Source organism: Pongo pygmaeus, chromosome 9 (genome assembly GCF_028885625.2).
Source record: "Pongo pygmaeus isolate AG05252 chromosome 9, NHGRI_mPonPyg2-v2.0_pri, whole genome shotgun sequence".
NCBI lineage: Eukaryota > Metazoa > Chordata > Mammalia > Primates > Hominidae > Pongo > Pongo pygmaeus.
In genome coordinates, this window is record NC_072382.2 from 25,578,575 (window position 1) to 25,597,498 (window position 18,924).

The 18,924-nt window shown below is 39.2% G+C and overlaps 1 long non-coding RNA gene across 1 annotated transcript in view; it reads left to right on the forward strand.

Annotated features, from left to right (window-relative positions):
- Positions 1 to 18,924, forward strand: part of LOC134740332 (uncharacterized) — a 200,168-nt gene that overhangs the window by 88,964 nt on the left and 92,280 nt on the right. The window contains exon 4 of the long non-coding RNA XR_010127725.1: positions 8,115 to 8,166. This is a non-coding gene — a long non-coding RNA (uncharacterized LOC134740332). The remainder of the gene's footprint in view (positions 1 to 8,114; positions 8,167 to 18,924) is intronic.

Here is an 18,924-nt window from a genome sequence, read left to right on the forward strand (position 1 = left end):
ATACAGCTACATGTGAATCTACAATTATGTCAAGATAAAAAAATTAGTAAAAAATAATAAGGAAAATATAGCTGGCAGAAAAGGGCATTTCAGATGGAGGTGAAACAAAATTTCATGACATTTTTGAAAGGATTTGAAAGGCATGGTGATATACCATGTGGGATATCTATGTGACATACAATGTGGGAGCGTGATTTCAAGTTAAAATTGGGAAAATTTAGTATCACTTCATTGTAATAATGCACTCTGCAGCAATGGGCAGCAAGTTGCAAATATAGAATAAATAATTTTGAGGTCTAAATAAATTTTTTTTTAATTTATAACTGAAAATTAAAATAAAGATCAGCAATCACTGTGGCATTGTTTTGATTGCCTTCAAATTGATCAAATTTTAGAATAATTGAATACTGGTAAAATCTGCTGTGTTAAAATCAATATTTACTTATTTCTATTATGTCGTTCTCGAGAGAGTGTACAACACTTTGCTGTCATTTTGTATCATTTTTGAACCAAGATATGGAGCATGAGCCCATTATCTAATTTTTTTATCTGGCAACAGTTAAATTAATGATACATAAAAAGGATATATGAAATTATGTACACTAAATTGTGATAATCAAAGATTGTGACTGATGACTTTTTAAAATATGTTTTTAGAAGCATTTTCTGGTTTCAAAAAGTACAAATAAAAATGATGACATTGACTTTATGTACACTGAATCAGAAGCATCCATCTACGCTTAATGAGCTGAATTTGCAATCCAAAAATCAGTCTTCCTAAACTACACAGTTCTCTACTTCACAATGAAGCAATGAGTACCTTTCGTCAAGTTGCAGAGATTCAGCCATCAGAACTGTGCTGATAATTCTAATTCACAATGGAATTTGGTGTTACCAGTCCATTGCTCATTAGAATTTGCAGTGCTAGCAGGAGAACAGTGTATTTTTGTAGGTAAAGTCAGCAATTGTAGCACTAAACTACAGTTTGGAACAAATAGGAGAGTGGCACTTTTGAGACTATAACTGCATTTTAATGGCACAACTTTCTGCACTCTAAGCATAGGTCAAATCTGAGACTCAAAACCAGATGGAAATATTAGAAGAGATAGTGGCATCCCTAAATCTCATGCCTACCTGACAATAACCTTTAAATCAAATATCATTTTGTCTATAAAAAAGGAACCTAAGAATTATATCTCACTCTCTGTATATATTACATTCATGCATTATAATCACACATGCCACTATTATGTAAGATAAATGTTCTATGTGTGTTTTATACCTAATAATACTTATATAATAAGTACAAAATAACATCTCAGAAGATAGTGGTACAAAATTGTTACTTCAATAAAATGTTATGGTAGGTATAAGCACATGAACTGAATAGTGATTTGCTGTGAAGAAAAATGGAATATACTATCAGAATACCTGAGAGTAATTTGTAGACCCTCTTTTTAATGTTAATACTAAATCCAAAGTGTAGTCTCTAGGCCAGCAGCCTCAGTGTATCTGGGAGGATGTTAAAAATGCAAATTCTCAGATCTGGCCTCAGACTTACTGAATGTGAATTGGAATATTTGTAAGATATGGTGATTTGTAATGTTTGTACACTGGTGAAGTATTTATCTGACTTGTGTATTCCTGATCCATATATTGGAAACAATACCCTTATGGTGGGATAACTATAAATGACAATGTGGCAAAATTTGTGAAAGTGCCTTTTTAACTGAAAGGGAATTATATGGTTTGGCTGTGTCCCCACTCAAATCTCATCTTGAGTTGTAATCTCCATAATCCCCATGTTAAGGGAGAGAGATGGTGGGAGGTGATAGGATCATGTGGGCAGTTTCTTCCATGCTGTTCTCATGACAGTGAGTGAGTTCTCATGAGGTCTGATGGTTTATAAGCATCTAGCATGTCCCCTGCTTGCACTTCTCTTCCCTGCAGCCATGTGAAGAAGGTCCTTGCTTCCCCTTCACCTTCCGTTATAATTATAAGTCCCCTGAGGCCTCCCTAGCCATGTGGAACTGTTAAGCCAATTAAACCTCTTTTCTTTATAAATTACTTGGTCTTGGGTATTTCTTTATAGCAGTTGTGAAAATGAACTAACACAGTAAATTGGTACCAGAGAGAGTGGGCTATTTCCACAAAGATACCCAAAAATGTGGACACAATTTTGGATCTGGGTAACAGAAGTTGAAACAGTGTGGAGTGTTCAGAAGAAGATAGAAAGATGTGCACCTAGGACTACAAACTTCCTGGAGACTTGCTGAATGGTTTTGACCAAAATGCTGATAGTGATGTGAACAATAAAGTCCTAGCTGAGGTGGTTTAGACAGAGATGAGGAATTTATTGGGAACAGGAGCAAAGGCCATTCTTGGTATGCTTTAGAAAAGAGACTGGTGGCATTTTACCCCTGCCCTAGAGATCTGTGGAACTTTGAACTTGAGAGAGATAATCTGAAATTGCAACTTACGTTCAAAAGGGAAGCAGAGCATAAGAGTTTGGAAATTTTGCAGCCCAATGATGCAATAGAAAAGAAAAACCCATTTTCTGGGGAGAAATTCAATCCTGATGTAGAAATTTGCATAAATAGTGAGGAGCCGAATGTTAAACACCAAGACAATGGGGAAAATATCTCCGAGGCATGTCAGAGATCTTGGTGGCAGCCACTCTCATCAGAGGCCTGGAAGTCTAGGAGGAAAAAATTGTTTTACAGGCCAGGTCCAGGGACCCCCTGCTGTGCGCAGCCTCGAGATTGGTGCCCTGCATCCTAGTTGCTCCAGGTGTAGCTAAAAGGGGCAAAGATACAGCTTAGGCCATTGTTCCAGAAGGTGCAAAACCCAACCCATGGAAGCTGCCATGTGGTGTTGGTCCTGCAGGTGCACAGAAGAATTGAGGTTTGGGAACCTCTGCCTAGATTTCAGAGAATGTATGGAAATGCCTGGATGTCCAGGCAGAGGTGTGCTGCAGGGGCAGAGTCCTCACGGAGAACCTCTGCTAGGGCAGTGCAGAAGGGAAATGTGGGGTTGGAGCCCCTACACAGAGTCCCCACTGGGGCAGTGCCTTGAGGAGCCTGAGAAGAGGGCCACCATATTTCAGACCCCAGAATGATAGATCCACTGACAGCTTACAGAGTGTGAATGGAAAAGCCACAGACACTCAATGCCAGCCATGAAGGCAGCCAGGATGGCGGGCAGTACCCTGCAAAGCCACAGGGTCAGAGCTGCCCAAGGCTGTGGGAGCCCACCCTTTGCATCAGCATGCCCTGCATGTGAGATGAGTCAAAGGGGATTATTTTGGAACTTTAAGATGTAATGACAGGCCCGCTGGATTTCAGACCTGTATGGGGCCTGTAGCCCTTTGTTTTGTCCAATTTCTCCCCCTTTGGAATGCGAGCATTTATACAATGCCTGTACCCTCATTGTATCTTGGAAGTAACTAACTTACTTTTGATTTTACGGGCTCCTAGGTGGAAAGGACTTGCCTTGCCTAAGATGAGACTTTGGATTGTGGGCTTTTGGGTTAATGCTGGAATGAGTTAAGACTTAGGAGGACTGTTGACAAGGTGTGACTGCATTTTGAAATGTGAGGTCATTAGATTTGGGAGGGGCCAGGGGTGGAATGATATGGTTTGGCTGGGTTCCCACCCAAACCTCATCTTGAATTGTAATCCTCATAATCCCAACATGTTGAGGGAGGGACACAGCTGGAGGCAATTGGATCATGGGGGCAGTTTCCCTCATGCTGTTCTCATAATAGTTAGTGAGTTCTCATGAGATCTCATGGTTTTATAAGCACCTGGCATTTCCCTGCTTGTACTTCTCTCTCCTGCCACCATGTGAGGAAGGCCCTTGCTTCCCCCTTGCCTTCCACTGTAATTGTAAGTTTCCTGAGGCCTCCCCAGCCACGTGGAACTGTGAGTCCATTAAACTTCTTCCCTTTATAAATTACCCAGTCTCAGGTGTTTGTAAGTGTGAAAACAAGGAAGTCAGGACTGAAATGAAAAATAGAGAACAAAACAAAATCAAGTTTGTTTCTGTTTTTCAAAGGAGCAGTACAGATATAATCCTGTTTTATCTATTTTGTGGTTGAAGAAACTGAGGCATGTGTAGGTTAAGAAACACATGTATTAGTCATACAGGTTGTAAAAGCTAGTACAGACACTGCTCTCAAACACTACTTCTTTTCCAGAACAATATTACCCCTAAGTATAGGACAGGGTCACAGTAAGTACTGAACAATCTAAGAGAGGGAAAATCTTACATTTCCTGGACAGTATAACTCATAGCTACATGTATTTTGGGGAAACTTTTGTGTCCAGAATTGGTGGGTTCTTGGTCTCACTGACTTCAAGAATGAAGCCACGGACCCTCGTGCTGAGTGTTACACTTCTTAAAGGCGGCGTGTCCAGAGTTTGTTCCTTCTGATATTCGCATGTGTTTGGAGTTTCTTCCTTCTGGTGGGTTCGTGGTCTCGCTGGCTCAGGAGTGAAGCTGCAGCCCTTCATGGTGAGTGTTACAGCTCATAAAGGCAGTGCGGACCCAAAGAGTGAGCAGCAGCAAGATTTATTGCAAAGAGCAAAAGAACAAATCTTCCACAGTGTGGAAGGGGACCCAAGCGGGTTGCCACTGCTGGCTCTGGCAGCATGCTTTTATTCTCTTATCTGGCCCCACCCACATCCTGCTGATTGGTCCATTTTACAGAGAGCCGATTGGTCTGTTTTACACAGAGCTGATTGGTCCATTTTGACAGAGTGCTGAATGGTGAGTTTACAATCCCTGAGCTAGACATAAAAGTTCTACACCTTCTCACTAGATTAGCTAGATACAGAGTGTCGATTGGTGTATTTACAAACCCTGAGCTAGACACAGGGTGCTGACTGTGCATTTACAAACCTTGAGCATTTACAAACCTTGTAATCGAGTACAAAATGCACTCCATTAGTGCATTTACAAACCTTGAGCTAGATACAGAGTGCCGATTGGTGTATTCACAATCCCTTAGCTAGACACAAAGATTCTCCAAGTCCCCACCAGATTAGCTAGATACAGAGTGCCAACTGGTGCATCCACAAACCCTGAGCTAGACACAGGGTACTGATTGGTGTGTTTACAAACCTTGAGCTAGATACAGAGTGCTGAATGGTGTATTTACAATCCCTTAGCTAGACATAAAGGTTCTTCAAGTCCCCACTAGACTCAGGAGCCCAGCTGGCTTCACCCAGTGGATCCCGCACTGGGGTGGCAAGGTGGAGCTGCCTGCCAGTCTGGAGCCGTGGGCCTGCACTCCTCAGCCCTTGGGCAGTCGATGGGAGTGGGCACCATGGGGCAGGGAGCTGCGCTCTAGTCGGGGAGGCTTGGGCTGCGCGGGAGCCCATGGCGGGTGGTAGGGGAGGCTCATGCATGGCTGGCTGCAGGTCCCGAGCCCTGCCCCACGGGGAGGCAGCTAAGGCCTGGCGAGAAATCAAGCACAGCAGCTGCTGGCCCGGGTGCTAAGGCCCTCACTGCCCTGGGCTTGCAGGCGGCCCGCCGCTCCGAGTGCCGGCCCGCAGAGCCCACACCCACCAGGAACTTGCGCTGGCCCGCAAGCGCCAGGCGCATCCCCGGTTCCTGCCCGTGCCTCTCCCTCCACACCTCCTCGCAAGCCGAGGCAGCTGGCTCCGTCCTGGGCCAGCCCAGAGAAGGGCTCCCACGGTGCAGCGGCAGGGTGAAGGGCTCCTCAAGCCCGGCCAGAATGGGCATCCAGGCCAAGGAGGCACCGAGAGCGAGCCAGGGCTGCGAGGGCCGCCAGCATGCTGTCACCTCTCACTTTGGGGAATAAGGAAATCTTTTCTGAGATACTTGTTTCATCTGCTTTTACCCTGCGTCTGTAGTCTCTGTATTACTCCATTCTTGCACTACTATAAAGGCATACCTGAGACTAGGTAATATATGACGAAAAGAGGTTTAATTGACAGTTTCACAGGCTGTACAGAAAGCATGGTTGGGGAGCCCTCAGGAAACTTACAATCATGGCAGAAGGGTGAAGGGGAAGCAAGCATTTACTTCAAATGGTAGAGTAAGAGAGAAGAGAGAGCTACACACTTTTAAACAACCAGATCTCACTCACTATCATGAGAACAGCAAGGGAAAAATCTGTCCCCATGATACAATCACCTCCCATCAGTTCCCTCCCCCTACATTGGTAATTACAATTTGACGTGAGATTTGAGTGGGCACACAGAGCCAAACCATGTCAGTCTCTTTGCTTCCAAAGATTATGTATACTTGCCTAATTAAATTAAATTAGGAACAAAACCTAACAAAGTATTATGAATATGTGTGTGTGAGTGTGACCCATGTATATCAGAAATACTGCACTCCAATCAACTGGTCAGGCTGAGCTGTGCTCTTTTCCCAATAAACATGACGCTTCCTCTTCTCTCTTAGCCTTACTACACTCTTCTGCTACAGTATGATTCAGGTAGCCTCTTTCTCTTATGAGAAGTAACAGCCGACTTTGGCTATCTTATGAAAAAAAGAAGTTAATTGTACAGATTTAGTTCAACTTTTGGTAAAATGGAAAAGCCTCTACTTCTCTTCTGTTCTCTGTACCCATCACTGTGCTCTCTCGTTGTCACTTGGTGCATTCTTTCTGTGTTTGAATGCACCTCCTTTCTATAGAAGACACACACAATGATTGACAAGAGTAGTACAACTTGAATTGTCCTCCCAGATACACATAAGAAAATTTCATTTCTTCCTTATGACTCCACTCAAATGCCACTTCTTCTGTGAAGATGCTTGGGGAAGAGGACATTGTGGAATCTTTTTATCTTTTTTGTTTCATAGAAAAGGCCTGAACACAATGTTTGTATTATGAGATCTTGGGAGTGACCATGATATTTTTGGTAATCAGAAACTGTTAATTTTAAAAATCAGTGCAATTTCTTGAGTTGGCTTGGTTAATTTATGTTAATGTGCTATGTGAAGATTTAGAGAGTACTGTCTCATCTTAACTTCTATGACATTATTAGAGAATCCATTTTGAGTATCCACCCATTTCAATGTCTCAACAAAAGGAAAACAATGTTTGTTTGGGAGTAGGTGTCCTGGTGAATGCATGCTGACCCCAAATAATCATTTCTCTATTTCCCAGTTGTATGCAAACTATGGAATTAATAATTCATTTAGAAGTTTTCCATGGTCCAATATCAAACTGTCATTTATAGCGGGATTATCCAACTCTTTTCCAATTGCAGAGTATTGTAAGTGATAATATGCATAAGGCACATGGGGGTAAACAGAAGCGACTTCAGGCAGTAACTAAACCCTGACCCTGCTTGGCTGCCCCAAGTAGATACACTGTTTGCCTCCTCCTTGCACCAGTATGCTGGATGTCCAGCTGGGAAACTTTGATTACACTATGACAATTCAGAAACCTGCTGTATTAGTCCATTTTCATGCTGCTGATAAAGACATACCTGAGACTGGGTAATTTATAAAGGAAAGAGGTTTAATGAACTCACAGTGCCACACAGCTGGGGAGGCCTCACAATCATAGCAGAAGACGAAGGAAGAGGAAAGGGACTTCTTACGTAGCGGCGGGCAAAAGGAGAGAATGAGAGCCAGTTGAAAGGGGACTGCCTTATTTAACCCGCTCCCTTATTAAACCATCAGATCTCGTGAGACCTATTCACTACCACAAGAACAGTATAGGGAAAACTACACCTATGATTCAATTACCTCCCAGGGTGTCCCTCCCACAACATGTGGGGATTATGAGAGCTTCAATTCAAGATGAGATTTGGGCAGGGACACAGCTGAACCATATCACCTGCCTTCTCACTTTTTTAAAAAATTTTATTCAGGGACTATTTAGCCACTTTTAAATAATGTTGTCTCAAAACTCAGATACATTCTTTCCTATATATATTGAATGAGTTTTTGGAAATCAAGAGCAGCAGAAGGGCCAAAATACAAGAGAAAGACAGATTTCTGAATGGTCCCCATTGACTAGCAAAAAGCTTTACAAGTAATAAGTGCTCAATAAATGCCAGTTGATACAAGGTGTACCTTCTGCCCTAGTGATAAATTGTTCTATTCTTTCTTTCTTTCTGTATTAATAGGATTGAAAATGCCCTTCAAACACTGACCCTGTCACATTGCAGACGCCTTCAGGTAGGAACCACTTATCTATTTTAATGTACGCCTTCCTTGTCATTTATATCTGCCATTTTCAAGTTGTTTTTTATCAGATATGTACCATCTCATTTGTTTCTATGCCTAGTTTCTTTTCCTTTTGCTAAGGATCTGTGGCCAGCACTATTTGCTTCACATCCTTAAAAAATCTCTCTTCTGTCTTCTTTCCTAAAACAGTAGCCTGGAATTTTTTTTTTTTTTTTTTTTTGCAGAAGAGGTGGGCTGGGCTGCTGGTTTAAAGGCAGTCATGTAGCCAAATTCTGAGCAATGAGACATAATAGCAGTCTGATGGGATATGGGGTCTGCGGGGGAGGGGTACTGGGAGACTCTTTTGCTCAAAGAAAGTAAGAAGAGGGAAGTGAATTTTTGTATTTTGAACCAGCTCTGGTTTCCTGCCTTGAGTGTAGCGTGAAGATGAGATGTAGAGCTGCTTCAATCATTTTCAATCATAAGGGAAAGGCCAAGAAAATTACAGACATGCCACTGGAGGCTCCAACCTTGTTGAGTCAATGAAACTTCACTTGAAACTATTGACCTCCATTTTTTTTAAGATGAAGAAAAAAGAAAGAAATCCATATTTCTAAAGCTCTGTCAGGTTTTATATTACTTGGAGTCAAACTCCATGATGATTAATGGATGATATGTGGATATCTAGTCATTATACCATTTCTCTACAGTCTCCCATGACTTTTGCTATTTTTTCATTTTAGAATTTTTCAGGTTGAGATTTCCTGAAGTGCAATGATCATAAATTTGTCAATTCAACTCAACAAATGTTTACTATCTCATTCTTCTATTAAACTGTGGGCTGATGAAGGACAATGTTTTATTCATCTTTGCATGTCTAGTATTTTGATGAAACATATAATAGATATTCAATAAATTTGTCTTGAATAAATTAATTTACATTTTTCTAACTGTGCCAGGAATTGTGTTAGATGCCAGAGAAACAAATATAAATATAACATGCTAATTTCACACAATAATATATTTCATAATTTAGATGATATTTACGTGCCTTTTTTTTTCTTTCCAAAGCACTGTAAGACTTTGAGGGCAGGGCCTATGTCTGCTTTGTTCTTATAGATCATAAAGTTTTAGCAAGGAGTTTCAAACGTCTAAGACCTTAAAAGTCTAATGAAATTTAATAAATATGTGTCAGATAAATGTGTTCATAACTTCCCACCTCACGGTTGTATCTGAATTCTGTGAAAATTACCTTAGGAAATTAATGTCCTCATGCTCTTTGGTTTGTGTCTTAGTCCATTTGTGCTGGTATAACAAGTACTACAGACTGGGTAATTTATACATAATAGAAATTTGTTTCTTACAGCTCTGAAGGCTGGGAAGTTTAAAGTCAAGGACCACCAGGTTTGATGTCTGGTGAAGGCTGCTCTCTTTGCTTTTGAGATGACGTCCTGTTTCTGTGTCCTCCTGAGGGAATGAACACTGTGTCCTCACATGGTTGGCAGAATCAGAAGGGGAAAAGGGGCTTAAGCTAGCTTCCTCCAGCCCATTCATAAGGCATTTAATCATTTCTCTAAAAGGCTCACCTCTTAATACTACCACAATCAGGATGAAGTTTCAATGTGCAGCTGGGAGGGGCACACATTCAAACTATAGTCCATGGGTTACTTTAATCAAACTCCAATTTTTTAAATATTTGCTCCCCTCTTAGTTCATTTAGAATCTTGTCACCATGTTCTGCACACAGTTTTAATTTCTCTCTTTCTCTTCTTCTTTTGATAAGGGTAAACTCTTTTGTACATATGATGAGTCTATAAAGTCTTGAAAGTTTTATGTATGTAATATTTCATGAAATTTCACAAGTACTTTATTATACCTATCCTTTGAAATCAGTATGAGAAAATCTAATAAAATTTTTTTTTATAATTCTCTTTCTTGGATTTTTACATGAACTCCACATCTGTTTCATATGTATTTTTTTTTTTTTTTTTTTTTGCCAAATCTATTGCCCTTCATAGCTGTTAAGAAATGAAACTAGAAGTTATCGGTCCTATGCTGGAGATTGACCAGAAGTGGTTTGAAATGGCATTTGATTGCACTTGCCTATGATAATAAAAATGAAAATAAGTTGTTCCAACAAAAAGATGATTGTACCTGACAAGCAAAGCTGGTGGCTTATTAATAATTAAAAAATATTTTTGTGTTCTGCCACTGATGGAATATTTAATCGCTTGTTCAATCAATACCAATGTACCATTTATTATTCATTAAAGATAAATGTAGTGTAATGGCTATGAATTGCAATGTGTTACATTGAGATTATAAAGGGCATGAAAAGTTGATTTATTTTTTAGAAATTGATTAAACTCTTCTACTGATCTCAATGACTAGGATAACCCATCAGATTTCCACAGTTAAACAGAGTTTTAACAATTAAAAAAAAGGTTGGTGGCAATATTTAACTAGCTAAGGGTAGGATGATCAAGACAGTAACTAAAGTGAAGGCTCTTCTTCAAGGGTTAATGTGAGTTTCTTAGAGAAGAAAGAGTGTGACATCCAGGAATGATTTCCATATTTTCCAAAAGCATTTTTTTCCATTTCTAGTATGAAGATGTCATAGGCTCTTGCTTTTAGCACAGCCAAATTGCATTCAAGAGCTTTAGATCTGAATCACTTTTTTCCCTTCTCAGGTAGAATTGGTTGAGTTCTTAAAGAGCTTTAAGAATGATTCATTTTCCTTTCTTTCTAGGCCTTTTGAGTCTTTTACCCACATTAGGGCCAAATATATTTAAAAAAGGCTTTTCTTTAACTCTTGTTTTAAGTTTTTCCTACCCTCCGTGCCACTAGAAGTGAAACTCTCAGCTGAGAAATCATTTCTCTTTTTGAGACCTCAACAGTCTTTCCATTATAGGCTATGGATGCTACCTACATAAGTTAAAAGGACTTTCATTTCTTTCTAGTAAAATGATGTCAGAAAAAGTTGGGAGAGAATGGAGAAATAAATGTTTGTTCTAAGAAAAGGAAGTTTCCAGGATTTCTCCAATGAATTCACATCTTGTACATAGCTCAACTAAGAAGACTGAGTTTTAATTTGGGACAAGTTGGTATTTTCTTTGAGAAAAATGGACTTGAAGCCATAGCATGTAGTAAAGAGAGCATCTCAGTATCCCAGGGCATTTAAAAGTCACAGTTCCATCTGAAGTCAAGAAGCTTATGTTTTGGTGCACAAATGATTATATGCTTCTTTCTTGCTATAGGAAATTGTGTGTTTTTGAAAAGAAGTTCGAATAGCATCTTGATACAGAAAGATGATATTATGGGAGGGGATTAAAATGGCAATCTGCAACCTGTCCCTTGGTAGCCACTATGGTTTTAATGTTTGTGTTCCTTCAAAATTGATATGCTGAAACCTAACACCTAAGGTGATAGTGTTAATAGATGGAGTCTTTGGTAGGCGATTACAGCATGAGGGTTCCATTTTAATGAGCTTGTTTGTTGTTTTGCCATGTGAGGACAAAGCAAGATGTCATTTGTAAGAAATAGATCTGGCTGGGCACGGTGGTTCATGCCTGTATTCCCAGCACTTTGGGAGGCCAAGGTGGGCGGATCATGAGGTCAGGTGTTCGAGACCAGCCTGGCCAACATGGTGAGACCCCGTCTTTACTAAAAATACAAAAATTAGTGAGGCGTGGTGGTGCTCCCCCGTAATCCCAGCTACTCAGGAGGCTCAGGCAGGAGAATCCCTTGAATTAAGGAGGCAGAGGTTGCAATGAGCCGAGATCATGCCACTGCACTCCAGCCTGGGTGACAGAGCAAGACTCATTCTCAAAAAAAAAGAAATAGAGCCCTCGTCAGACATTAAATCTGCCAGTGCCTTAATCTTAGACTTTCCACCTCTAGAACTGTGAGAAATAAATTTCTGTTCCTTAGAAGCTACTCAGTCTATAGAACTTTGTTGTAGCAATAAGCACAGCCTAAGACAGTAGCAACGGTGCATTAAATCGAAAGCTACATAAGGACTTCTTGATTTTAGAAGCATGGACTGAGTGACTGCTGTGTATCAGACACAATGTTAAACTTAAAGCCAATTATGTGATAAAACAGTATAATTTGATGAACATAAGGAATCAAAGGATAAAGACATGATCTCATTGATAATGGGGCAGACTCTCTGACAATTCTCCAGTGTTAGAATGTAAACTATTCTAAAATGAGGCAACATGAAAAGATTTTGATTTTTGTCGGATTTTTATTTTGTTAAATTAAAAAAGTTATGGGCAATCTGCACTGTATATCATCCTCTATCATTTAAACCTAAAATAAAGCATGGGTCCTAGGAGCAGATTTGGAAGAAAAGTCCCTTATGCCACTTTGGGTTGCATTTAATTATCCTCATTTTCCTAGAATTTCATTTCTCAAAGCCATGGTTGATACCTGATCATAGCTCAGCCCTCATCAAAGTGAGAGGGAAATGAACTTACAAAGTATAAGTTCTTAAAAGTGTTTCTCTGAAAGTGATCAAATGCTTGGATTTATTTCACAACCAGTTATCTAGTATGTCCAGATGTGAACCAGGATGCATTTAATTGATTCAGAAAGATTTAATACTTTACATATGTAGCTACTTCTCCTTGTATTCACATATTCACTCCAGTACAAATGGGTTAACCCAATGGGCTAGCCTTCTTATTATGCAGATTACCAATTAGGTACTCCAATTGATGACCCAATTTCCTTAAAAGCTTTTAAAAAAAAACTCTCTCTCTTTTAGGATTCCAAATATTATCTGGCCATTTTGGGAACTCAGTGTAGATCTAGCTGTGCCCATCTCAGAAACAATCATTCTGTTTTCCAAAGATAAACTTCATTTTCTGCCCGTTTTACATTGTTCCTTTGATTATGGTTCCCTGAAGCTGATTGAGCCAACATGAGGATGTATTATACAGCTGACTAATAAGAGTGGCTTCTAGTTAACTAGGTTTTCAAATCACAGCCTCTTCCCTAGTTTGAATTCCCATTTATTCATTAACATTAAACAATGTGTACCCTGTGCCTCTTAGGTCTAGATACTCTTCTAGATGTAGAGGTGCATCAGGAAGCATAGTGGACAACAGTTCCTTTCATATGGAGCTTACAATCTCCTGGGGGTTCACCAAAGGCAGTGGCAAGAGAGAGAATAACAAAGCAACTAAATGCAGCAATCAGAATTTTTATAGTACCAAGAGCTATGAAAATAATTAAACCTGGTAATATATATAGAATAGCAGAGTGTTTGTTTAGATTTCATTTGTCTGGATTTAGCCAGGGGATGCTTTTCTGAGGTGGTGATATTTGAGCTGAGGTCTGAATGACATAAAATAGCCATCCACGCAAAGATCTGGGTGCAGACAGAACAGTAAGTGCAAGGGCCCTAGGATAAGAACAAGCTTCCAAGTTCCAGTGAAAACAAAAGGGTGGTGTGGCCAGAAAAGCAAGAGTGAGATGTGGTACCTCAGTCTGTGTTCCCAAATGCCAGGCCCTAGACAAAGGTTTGTAAGAGCTAAGAAAAAGGAAAGAAACATGAAATGTGGCTTGACAGTCAAAGACAGGTTTATTTTAGATTAAAAACCTGAGAGGTGCTTCTGGCTGATTTTTTTTGGTCAGGAGTGCTTTCTCTTACAGACTAAGAGTATATATTGGTTTCAGGGTAAGGAGGCTTATTACAAGCTTGGAATGTTTCTGTGTGGAGGAGAAGTTTTATGATGGGATTGGAATGTCTCTGGGCAGAGGGGAGGATATCTTGGGGCTGACATCTTTCCAGCAAAGGACATTATCTTGAGGCTAGCATGTCTCTGGTCAGGGAGGAGTTTGGAATGTTTCTGGCTGGAGATGTTATTTCTGGTTTATCGTTATGCTGACCTTAGCCATTAGGCTCATGCCCTTTGGATTTAGGCAGTTTTTGATTAAGGTGCTTGTCCACGATGGTGATGCTCCTGCCCTGTGAAGATTATATGCCACTATTGAAAAGTAAAAACTCAGAGAGCAGAAGTAGGCACAAGGAGGGTGAAACCTAATAGGCAGTAGAGCCAATATGAGGATATGTTATCAAGCTAACTCTTATCAGGTAAGAGTGACTGTTGGCTTGCTCTTTAGGAATTCTCTGAGAAATCATATAAACTGTCTCAAGAAGAAGTGAGAAAATTTACCCACCAGCTACCATTGCCCATTGATCAAGTGTTTAAACCACAACATATTACTCCCCTGCACACCTGGAATGTGCATGTTTTGGCAACAAGTGAGAGTCTTGCTTTCCCACATGGCAGCATCAATAAAGAAGCCCAGGACAGGAGGTGTGGGGCGCTCTAGGAAGCACGAAGGAAATTGACAAGTTGCAACTGTGTGAGTACAGTCAGGGCCTACCAAGAATGGCATCCACAGTGATGACTAGAACAAGAAACCATAAGTCATTTATTGCAGAGAGAGCGACATTCAAAATGGCTTAGGAAAATTAAACAGGTCTCAGAACTTATTCAGTCTTAGGGGTCATGATACAAGGTCTTGATTTTGTTCTAAGTATGTTGGAAAGACCAAGGAGGTTATTAAGCGGAATAAAATTTGATTTGTTTTGTATTTTAAATAGATTATTCTGGATTTTAGTGGGGAACTACATGTCGAGGGGTAAGAGTGGAATAGTTCTGTCAGAGAAGTAGCTGGCAAACTATGACCTGTGGTTAGCCCATCTCCTGTTTTTGAAAAAAAAAAAATTATTGGAACACAGCCACCCTTATTCATTCCATATTGTCTGTGGTTCTTTTAGCACTGCTGAGACAAAGTTTAGTCATTGCAACAGACACCATATGTCCTACAAAGCCTAAAATATTTACTATCTGACTATTCACAGAAAAAGTTTGCTGAATTTGAGTAATTTTTCTACAATAGTCTGAGTGTGTTATTATCTAGCCTGCTATCCTTCCATGGTTATCTGCTCTCTCTCTTTTTTTCTGGGTTATCTGCTCTCTTTATGATGGATTATTACATTAACATTAATATATAATAAAGCTTTATTTAGAATGCAAATCTTTCTTCTTTCAAAATGTATGTTACTTTTTATATGCCATGTTGTTTATCTAATTCAAAGTTAAGTGATATGCTAAGAACTATAACCAGTGCTTTATATATGTTAAGTGTATTAGTCTGTTGCAGTTTTTAAAACAGGAAAAATCTCAGTTGCTTACCAGAGCAAACATTTCTTTTCTTTTGCATAACTTGCTAGCAGTTGTGAGTGAGCTGCAAAATATCTTCTCCAAGAGTTTTCTCATTTTGGAATCTAAGCTGAAGAAATAGCTATTATTTGGGATATACTATTTTCATGACAGAAGGAAACAATAACAACTTGTGGAAATTCACAAGTCTTCTTAAAGCTTTTGCTTTAGTGATGCACACATTACATCTGCTCATATACCACTAATCAATGCATATCAGATGGCCAAACTCAAAATCAATGGAGTGAGGATGTTCATTAGTCTCACACCAGCATACAGCAAATCACCTGTTAAGGAGATACAGCAAATCACCTGTTAAGGAGAAAGTAAGTTATACTTTTCTAACAGGAAAGGTTGGAGGAGGGGAATCATTGATGTATTGACCCAGCCCCAAATCTTCATTTTATTGCCTTGCCGTGTGATACTGGAGCTGGACCCTGTAAACATTTCTCTTTAGTCAGCTCAATGTTGGTCAATAGAGGGTGCTGGAGGGACACTGCAAAGCCAGAGCAGGAGCAAAGGTTTTCCTTCCGGATTAAAATTGCCAGATTTAGCAAACAAAATAAAGGATTCCCAGTTAAATTTGAATTTTGGATAAATAATGAATAATTTCGTTATACTATATACCCCAAATATTGTATGAGACATACTAAAAATTATTCATTGGTTAATTCATGTGTAGCTGAATGTCTTGTGCTTTATCTGGCAAGCGTATCATGGTTCCAGTGAGGGTTTTTTAATTTTTATTTTTATTTTATTTTATTTATTTTTCTTTTTTTAATTTTATTTATTTAATTATGTATTTATTTATTATACTTTAAGTTATAGGGTACATGTGCACAATGTGCAGGTTTATTACATATGCATACATGTGCCATGTTGGTGTGCTGCACCCATTAACTCATCATTTACATTAGGTTTATCTCCTAATGCTATCCCTCCCCCCTCCTCGCACCCCACAATGTAGCAGTCTGAAGCTCATTGTGTAGGAGGCATGGTAGCAGTCACATCAGAAGTCCACCGGCTAGCTGCAGTCTTACCCCCCAGCAAGTTTCTCTGCATACAAGCTTCAAATCAGACCAACAGGATGCATACTCCTATGGTAAGGTAGATACACCTTCTCCAAAGCATTTGAATCTCACCCTTGAGGGGACAGTCTTCTAAGCAGTTTGTCACTTCCTTGTTCTCTCTCATTTTGGTGGCAGCTGCTCCCTGCATTTGCTATGTGTGTGCCCTTTACAATCCTCTTTTATCTTCTTTTTTTTAATTTAACCACCTTATGTCAGTTTATGATTAGATATACTAAAATTTTCGTGTTCAAATTACTGATGTGTTTTTTGTCCTGACTAATACAATTGAGCACAATAATACAATCTATCACACAAGATAATAAGTACCTATAAGAAACTACTTGATCCCATTTCACAGATAAGAACATGTCTTAAGGAATTCATACGAGTGAAAAGTCACAGACCTAATGAGTAATAGAAGCTTGATGCAAAAGTAGGTCTAGATGTTTACTTTCATGTACTTAATTTGTCCCTGACTATCTTTCTAGCCACTAAATGGAAGATAATTTCAACATTTACTCTATATAATTAATATATACCCTTGTAATTATAGCCGGAAGAGTGAGTGATGCCTTCTGCTGTTTATGCCTGCTGAATGTAATTATTTCATTGTTTCCATAGCATACTTTACCCATTTTACAGGTAAGAGATTTGGGCAGAATGCAACAGAATTGGAGGAAATTCTGTTACAGGTGTAACTGTTCACCTCAAATTTCAAAAGTTAGGCTGGGCACATTGGCTCACACCTGTAATCCCAGCACTTTGGGAGGCTGAGGCGAGTGGATCACCTGAGGTCAGGAGTTCAAGACCAGCGTGGCCAACTTGGTGAAACCCTGTCTCTACTAAAAATACAACAATTAGCTGGGCATGGTGGCGGTTGCCTGTAGTCCCAGCTACTCAGGAGGCTGAGGCAGGAGAATGGTGTGAACCCGGGAGGCAGAGCTTGCAGTGAGCCGAGATCGTGCCACTGCACTCCAGCCTGTGCGACAGAGCAAGACTCCATCTCACAAAAAAAAAAAAAAAAAAAGAAAAAAAAATTTCATAAGTTAAAGTCCTAAACCCCAATACTTGAAAATGTGACCATATTTGGAGATAGGGCATTTACAGAAGTAATCAACATGACTGATGTCCTTATAAAAAGGTGAAATTTGGACACAGACATATACACAGAAAAAAGGTGAAATTTGGACACAGACATATACACAGAAAAAAGATGACGTGAAGAGACAACAAAAGAAAACAGCATCTATAAACCATAAAGAGAGGCCTAGAAAATTCTTTTTTCAAAGCCCTTAGAAAAAATTAAAGCTGCCAAGACCTTGATTTTGAACTTCTAGCCTAGAACTATAGGAAAACTTCTGTTGTTTAACAACCTAGTCTATTAAAATAATGGTAAAAAACACAATTCCTTTTGCACCAACATAATACTTTCTTATGGCAGCCTCACCAAACTAATATAATCACTAACAAGTATTATTCTTTTCATAGGAAGATGCTGTGAATTTTCTCTCTGATGCTTTTCTATTAATAGGGAAAGGTGTTAAGTTGTTTTATTTTTCTGTTCTTCTTATGAAAATAGCATAGATTATAGTTGAACTTATCCATAAACTTCACGCATGCAGCAAGAGGTTATAACACCATAATACACTCAAAGTCTGACATAGGGATTAAAGTGTTACCAACTTAGTTCATATTTCTCTTCTCTATACCTTCATGTGGTTCATGAGCCAGTAGCATTGACATCACCCTGCAGTTTGCTTAAAAGGCAGAATTTCAGGCCTCACTGCAGAATTACTGAATCAGAATTTCCATTTTAACCAAGCCCTTAGGTGATAATTGTGCATATTACTGGTCAGAATTACCCTCTTCATCTACAACAACAAAAACACCAAACAACAACAACAACAAAACAACCTCTCATAATTTACCTTTCTTCTTATTTTTGTACATTCCTAAAGTGATATTTTAGACTACTAGGGTTAGCTTCTTGGAAGCACTGGAAATGTTTCGTTGGTTACAAGCACATCCGTTTGATTCACAGGTAATTGGAATCAATTACCTGAAACTGAAATACCTCTCAAACTCAATAATGTGATAATTGTTCTTAATTATTTCACTGTGAATTTTTTTCCTGCCTAATTGTTACTTGGATCATAATAAGTGGATTCTCAAAATCAGAAAGAGTCTTTTGTTTTACCATTGCTAGATGCAAGAGGTCTTGCCACATACATTCATTTTGTAGCTCTTTAATATGTGGATATTTCAACATTTTGGATAAATAGATGAAACCAAATGTGCTCAAAGAAAACCACAAAGCATGCAAAAAACATAGCATAAGGAATTTCTGGCTATATTAATCGATTTTTGTCATTCTCACATTCACCTTTGGTAACATTAGTCATCAGCAGGATTTTCACAAAACAAAACACTTAAATATTATCTGCTGGATTTGTAACTGA